Raw genomic sequence first — 7,800 nt, 5'->3', positions numbered from 1 at the left:
GGTGTGTGCTGTTCTCGTCATCATTTCCATCAGCCTGGATAGCTTTTCAAATTCCAAATTTATGCAAATTTTGTCTGAGCCGCGCGACGGGCGACGAGCACACGGCATTTTGCTCATGAATATTTGTGCCAGCCCAGGCCCGTAAAGCCGCCTACACATTCAGAGCGCCTCCCCCTTTCCGAAACGAGTATATACTCATGCGAAATTGCGCTTTTCTCCCATTCGGTGTTTCCCTCTATTTCTGGATGTGGATGTGGACCTGGATGTGGATGTGGATGTGAATGCACCGTTCCCACCGAAATGCTCATGTGCGGGAGGCATACGTCGTCCTTTTTGTATTGCCATCAATCATCAATCAATTTTTTCAGCAGATGTGCGATTCCCCGCCGCCATTGCTCCAGCATACTTATAGACCCGTCGCAGTCGAGCCAGAAATATTGGAGGGCGCGCGCTCACCTAGGCGTGCCTTGTGCCTTCAGTCTGGCCATGCCAATTTAGCAAACTGTTCGAAAATCCCAACCCTGCAGCCCCACATCGCAGGACCCTGCCATCGCAGGACTCCCAGGGCTGCACCAGCTTCAGACCCGGCGGACGCATAATTCCGGTTGCTCACCCGCGTTTAAATGTACATCACGTAAATTCCGAGCAAGATGTTGTTGCCAACAGGATGGGCTTCATCTGCCACCTACCAATCTCCATCGTGTATGTGGCCCAGCAGCACGGAGCTGCCCTTCAGCAGTGCTGGACATGACCAGCTCAATTCGGTTTAAGGACTTTAAGTTCGCTGGACACTCTTTGTTCTTGCCCACTTCATTACGAAGTTTTATAATATAAATGAGAACTGCTGGCTTATTAGCTGGTAAACTGCTAAACATATGTATTAGTTACCAAATATCGCCAGCTTTATAAGCGGACTATTAGGTAAAATCGTCACTTGTTAAAGCTACTTGGTAGCTAAGTGAAACATTTCTAGACAGAAGGCAGGAGTATTCTGGCTTATAAAATATTTAATCTTCGCCGTGAGCTCCTGTTTATCAGATGCATGTGAATTAAATATATCCATATCCGTTTACCAGCAGCTAGCGAACACGAAAAGTACCACATTAAAGCCCTGTAGAATTGATCGGTTCCTTAAAAACATTAGGTTCGAACAATTCCCACATCATCAACAATTGACAGCACTTGCGGCATATTTCTGGCATTCAAAGAACAGATCCAGAGGTGAACAAATGGCAAATATGCATAACGGCCCAAACCGAAAAGTATTTCTGCCTTTTCCCTACCCAATTTCGATATCCACTTGCCAAGACGAAAACAAAGCCCGTACCCAAAAAGTGGCGGAGAACTATATGTATGAGTATATACACACATCTATAAAAATGAGTAAGGTAGGATTTCTGGCACAAGGCCAAACTTGAGGCATCCACACGGTCTCAAACAACCAGACAAACACGTCACGAACTGGGGAATAAATACGGGCTGAGGAGCAAAGGAATTCCTAAGTATTTTGTATTGTTTTCAATTGTTTGTTGGCAGCCAAGCATTAATATCATATTGATGAGTATGTACACGGAATCCTTAACGCTACTTGGAGGATACAGGGTTAGACCTTTGGCGACCGCTGGGACACGGGGGTCCCTTCCCTGGGACATCGCCTAACCCTAGTTTTGTTTACGGCGTATCGATGTTTTCAATAAAATTCAATAGAGCCAAGAAATGCTACAGCACATACAGCTCTTCCTTCTTTTAAAGCCTATTGAAGCTCGATTTCTGTGTAATTTTATTGGATTTTTTTTCTGTGACAAATTTATTCAGCTACTACTTCGAAATATGTATTTGTGGCTAAAAATTTGAGGTGTAAATTTATGTATAATATATATACAGAAACAGTCATCACATATTTATTTGGTTTTAGTGGGTGTGAAACATTTCAAATTCGCTGTTTGTCATACAGACGGGGTATAAAAAATTCATTGGCCCATAACAGCAGCTATTTAAACACTAAATTTATCAAGAATATAAATAATCCAAACTTAAATTCTTGAAACTAAAACGAGGTGACAAAAGGTTATAAAAATGGTTGCTCTCTTGGTTCATAATTTGCCATATTCTACGAGGTAGGATTGATTAAATACTAACACTTATTCGTGGAAGGTGCGGCTGATCCTTATTGGTCGATAGTAGAACTTAACTGACTTATTATACGCCTGTACTATCTGCTCAAGCCCATTCCTTACCAGCTTTCAACACTTGTAAAGTTACGCAGGTAGGAAACTTGGGCACGGATTCATTTGCTAGCCGTAGTGAGCTCGTGTGATTTGTCGAGGAAGTCGGTGAGTTCCACGGACAACTAAAGCAGCGAAATGTTGGAGGTGGGGTGGGTGGGTTGGCTTCACACGAGTGAGTGCATTAGTTTGTTGTCCATGCTGTCTTAGGTCCCATTTCCCCCCTCGTTTTGTTGCCTTCATGTGCAACATGCAACAAACTACACGGCCAAGTTGCAGGCACTTCATTTGTGTGCGACCGTGTGCGTTTTCAACTTTTGTGTGACAGTCCTTTTTGCTTTTTGTTGGCTGCTTATCACGCATGCTAAACAAGCAGACTGGAGGACTCGGCGACGGGCAACGAAAATACAATTTGAATTTTGATAAAATGCAGTTGACTTTTTGCGGTGCTCTGTGGAGAGTCCTTGCATGCCAAGGACATGCCGCCCACCAGCAGCCATCTGTGCGCATTCCCTCTCTGGGCGACACTCATTGATATTTTGGGCAAGCGTAGCGTAAATTCAATTTAATTCTGTGTAAATTGGCTGCAAATGCAATTTACAAGTCCAAAGATGCAGCTGCCTGGATTGCGTGTGCTGGAGTTTTTTCTTCCTTCCTTTTGGAAGCTGTCCAGGATGACGAGAACTTAAATTTTAATTCTATTTTCGCTAGTTTTTCTAGAGCCAACAAGTTTTTGGGAATACCATAACAGGGCTCCTGCTTGGATAAATATTTAAGCTGCTCGCCGATGTACGACTTTTATGTTGTTTTAAAAACAGACCTGAGCTGGTTATCCGAAAGCAGTTCCTTTTTGCTGGACATTCATCTTGGTTTTTATCTTTTGATACTTAGTTATTCAGTGATTCCCTCAAGCACCAACTTTTTGGTCTCCGCCCTGGCCAATATAATCGATCACTGGGGCTTAATAAAATGCTACGAAGGTCTTTCGCAACGACCCGTAATACCTCCAGTGAACTTCCAGGAACTCCTCAAGCTCCCATTAAAACTTTGGCTTAGGTACGAGTTAACGCGTTAAGCTGCAACAAGAAGTTAGAGGACTTGGAATAGCTTTCAGGTTTCAGGTTTGCGGGGTCATAAAGCAGCGAGGAGTATTTGCAGTGCCGCTCTGGAAATAGTGTTGCATATTGCCCTCTGTGATTTATGCCAGTCATTCTCAGACGACCAACCCACTCATACACTCCCTCAACACTCCCTCCTCCACTCCGGAGGAGTCCTTCCTGGACTGAGTTATAAATGCCAACGCAGAGCATAGTCTAACTTAACGAAAGCTGAAGTCGTCCCGCCTCCAAAGCGAAGGCGGAAGTTGGCCAGGCAAAAAGGAAAAATGTTGATTAAATATGCAAACACGCAGACAGTTTAGTTAAAATGAAAAAACTAAACGCAAAGGTAAAGCAAACTTAAAAGCTCTATAATTAAAATACAGCCATGAAATCGACGCTTTTAACCAATTTGTTTAGTTGCTCACGAAAGGCATTAACAAACTTGCATCAATATGCTAATTCAACTGTACCGGAAAGAATTTTCTAAATGTTTTTTCTAAAATGAAAAAATGCTATATTCTTACATAAAATCCGAGAGCAAAATACCATTGGTTACTTTCCATACCGAAAACCCAAACATGTTTATAGACATTTTAAAGCCATATTTCAATGTTTCTTTAAGAGTGATTGACCTTCCAGGTCTACTTCAAGTATTCCTTATGTATCCCCAATCAATATGATATTTATGTTCGGGTGCCAACAAACAATTGAAATCAATACAAAACACTTGGAAATTCTGTTGCTTCTCTTGTCCATTCAGAAATATTTTATGTCCTGCCTGCGGAGATTCCACTTGTGTCTGTTTTTACTTGGCTGTGTTTTCTGGGCATGTCCTTGCTCAAGAACTTCAAGTTTTTTGTGAATGGTTTTGTTATCGCCTTTTCGGTTTTTTTTTATGTACAAGTGGAGGCCGATGTGGCGTAGGCATTGTTTTTGTGATCGAGTGTAATACATTATTGTCATTTCTTACTTCTGTGCTTTGTCTGCCACAAATAGGCCTCATGTGCTGTCAAGGGTCTTATGATGTGGGAATGGGCATGAAATGCGAAAGCTTTAGGATATAATCTTAAGTAAGAATCTTATAAGTATTTTCTGAATAACATATAAGTAAACTAACTCTGTGTTTTGATTTTGTCATTTCTAGGTAAGTAACAATCGCATTTTAAAATGGAACAAGTGAGTAAAACAGAACATATTCAATTGCTTTAAATTAACGATCTTCACCTTTAAGTTCGTTGTGTTTTAAACTCTATTTGCTAATTTAAAAAAAAAAAAATGTTCAGCGTTCCCTGCGGGCTGTGTAACAAATTTTTAGTGTATCACGAAAAACACGTAAAATGGAGTCTGAAGGCAATAAATCAATCCATATCCTGGCTTAATATGTGGTCTGTCAATTTAGGTCCCGGCTTTTTATCTGCAACTCGAGACTCAGCATCTGCGTCTGTGGCTTTGCTGCTTTTTCAACCAGCTATCGCAATAACGTGCTATTTTTTTGCTCCCGATGTTTCTATTCCGCTTTGAACTAATTTTTTGCCGAGGACATTGATAAACATGTGTCCTCGTGAACCCTGCAGTTGTCTTTTGTTTACCGCAATGATTGCGGCTGAGCCTTTTATTTGTTCGTTTCCTTCGGCAACTCAGACAGGGATTGTTCGACAATGCGTTCTAAATCAAATGTCAAATGAATTCGAGGTGGTAGACGGAGAGTAATGTGTGTGTTGCCAGCAAGGCTTTAAAGGACATCCGCATAGCTGAAATCTGATTGTAGCGGGCGAACGGATCGATTAAACGGAAAAGCGCCATAAATTGCCCAACTCATTAATTTGCTGTTATTATTGCTCATTTTTGTCGGGTTCATTGTCCAAATCCATGGACAGCGCGTACATGTTCTCGGTCCCAAGCGCATAATTGATTTAAATTACACACGCACAGAGAGGAAAACAATGGACATATTTCGCAGGACCCTGGCCGCCAGCAGATCAGTTTCTATCGGCGCAGATAATAAAGTCATTATGGGCCGACTCCACCTCCATTCGTCCTGCCAACTGTTGATTTGCCCCATGCATTTGGGCCCAGAGCTCCAGACGTGCCGTATGTATTATATGCCAGGGTAAAAACAAACAGTCAGGAAACGCTATAATTATGTGGTGATTGCGCTGAAGGGGAAGTTAGAAAAACGAACATTGATTGAATGCCAAATCACTTAACCCAATTGAAAGCCATTGGCAACCATTTGGCATTGGGAAAGCAGGAAGGAAGGAAAAAGCGATTCTTGCCATGGCCTCTTTCTTTTTGTCGTGATGGTCAAAGCTGACAAATGGCCTATTGGAAGCTTATTGGCAGCCACGCTCCACTCCGCTCATTTCTAGCCCGCTAGCATTTCCCCTCCGCTTTAAAGAAGGCATGCTAAGTACCAAAAATGCAGAGTTCCACCCAAACAATGTGCTGAAGTCAGCATCTGCCGCTTTCGGTTTACTATATAAATTTTAATTTCCTCTGTCTGGCGGCTGGCCAAAGCCCAATCCTAAGCCCAAACCAAGCCAGAGCGACGCCAAAAGCCTGAAACAGATATGAGACTGGCTTCCAATTCAAACAATTGTTGCTGATTTAACACAAACTGCAGGCAATGCTCTTCTGGGCAATTGTGCTCTGCCTCCGCTTTGAATATTTGTCAATGTCCAATTTACAGTGGTCTGGATCGCCGTTTTGTGTCGTACTTTCGGTAAGCACCAAGGACACTGCGCAGGAAACCATTGCCGAACCCCAATTTGCATTTGAGATGTTTGCCAATCAAAAAACCATTTTCCTTATCAAATTCATTTACCAACATAAAACCGCGTCTCCGACCACTGTCAATGGCCCAAAGGCCGTGTGCCAGCAACCTCGCAACCTCAATAAGAGGATATATATCCTGTTCGTCCTCGCAGTTTTCTTAAAGTCCAATGCAGTAAGGAGGGTATTTTGATTGCAATTGTGGCTGCGTCTTAGGCTCGCACATAATGTATATTTTGTTGTACTTTTTGACAAAAGAAAACGAAGCCAGACTTTGCTTAGCATAGGCATTTTACTTAATTACCTTAAAATATGCCTCATTTGTGTAATTGGCTAATATTTCCAAGTGCAGGGTATCTTCCAGTTGATCGTCTCGAAAACATCCGTTCTATTTGTTTTTCCTGCCCTTCATATGTAGGAGGAAACTCCATCTTTTGCTGCTTTCTGGCCTGTGACTTGCAGCATATAAAACAAACTTTGTCGGTATTTAATGAAGCTGAAAAATGCCTCGTTTTTATTATTTTATTTGAACTCAGTTTCTTCTCAATGCTGTTGCATTTATACTCCGTTCTTCTTTGGCTCTCCTCGTGTCTATTTGTTCACCTAGCATTTTTTCACTGTCGGATTTTAAGCGCTGGTTTTTATATGCGTAACCTGTGAAGTACATGGCTATATTGCAATCCTGCAATTTTATATAGCAGGCAGAAAAAAATGTTCGGAACTAGACTCTAAAAAAATCGTGAATGCCAAAGTCGAATTCCCGATTGTCGGTACTCAATGGTGCATTTCCGATTTTTTCGCTGCAAACGGGGGATTTGCTGGTAAGCTTTAAAAACAAATGTGTATCCTCACATCGTCTTATTCCACCGTAAAAAAAGGATTAGATATATTTAAAAAAGGCAGCTCAATAAGGTATGCCATTTGCTGAATTATACTTAATTGTCAAATAATTAAATTAATCAATTTCTTAATTGATGTTTTTATGCACCCAAACATTTTTAAGTCTTATCAATTCCATTTCCGTGTTGTATATGCAAGCTTCAGTAAAATCTGCTTTTGGCGCCCCATATGGGCTGACATTGTGTGCTCGAGAGCAATAAGTAATGACTGCTGATTTGTAAATGTCAGTAGCCAGTCGACGCCTCTGAACTGAACTGAGCTGAACAGAACTGAGCTGGGCTGTAAGTCGAGTGGAACTGTCTGCTATGTTTGCCACTTCATTCATCTGTCTTAAGGGCTTACCGCACTGACATTATCGTGGATGTCCTGCGAGTCCTGCGTCCTGTGAGTCCTGTGCGTCCGGCGATGGCGACGGCGTCGTCTTGTCGCCATGCAAAGAGCAGCTGTGTGGTGTATGCTTTGCTAATTGGCCGCCAACCGCCGGCGCCATCCTTCTGCCCAACTTCCCCCCGTGATTGATTTGTTTGACTTAAGCCACGAGTGTATGCCCGTGAAACGCAGCGATAAACGGTGTAAAATTAATTAGCCACTACCTAGAGTCGAGAACGAGAACGAGTACGAGTACGAAAAGGTGGAAGTGGCACGTAAATGGATTGCCCCAACAACGCTTCCTGTCTGTGTGCCCCTGCTCGATTGTGTGCTTATAAATAAATAAATGACTCAGCTTTCGCCGATTTAAGGACGCCTTAGGCGGCTCACTTTTTAAATCAAATCTATATGCGGATAACTATTTGACAAACTCC

Source organism: Drosophila erecta, unplaced genomic scaffold (assembly GCF_003286155.1).
Source record: "Drosophila erecta strain 14021-0224.00,06,07 unplaced genomic scaffold, DereRS2 tig00000021-arrow-pilon, whole genome shotgun sequence".
Lineage (NCBI taxonomy): Eukaryota > Metazoa > Arthropoda > Insecta > Diptera > Drosophilidae > Drosophila > Drosophila erecta.
This window is presented reverse-complemented; position numbering follows the sequence as displayed.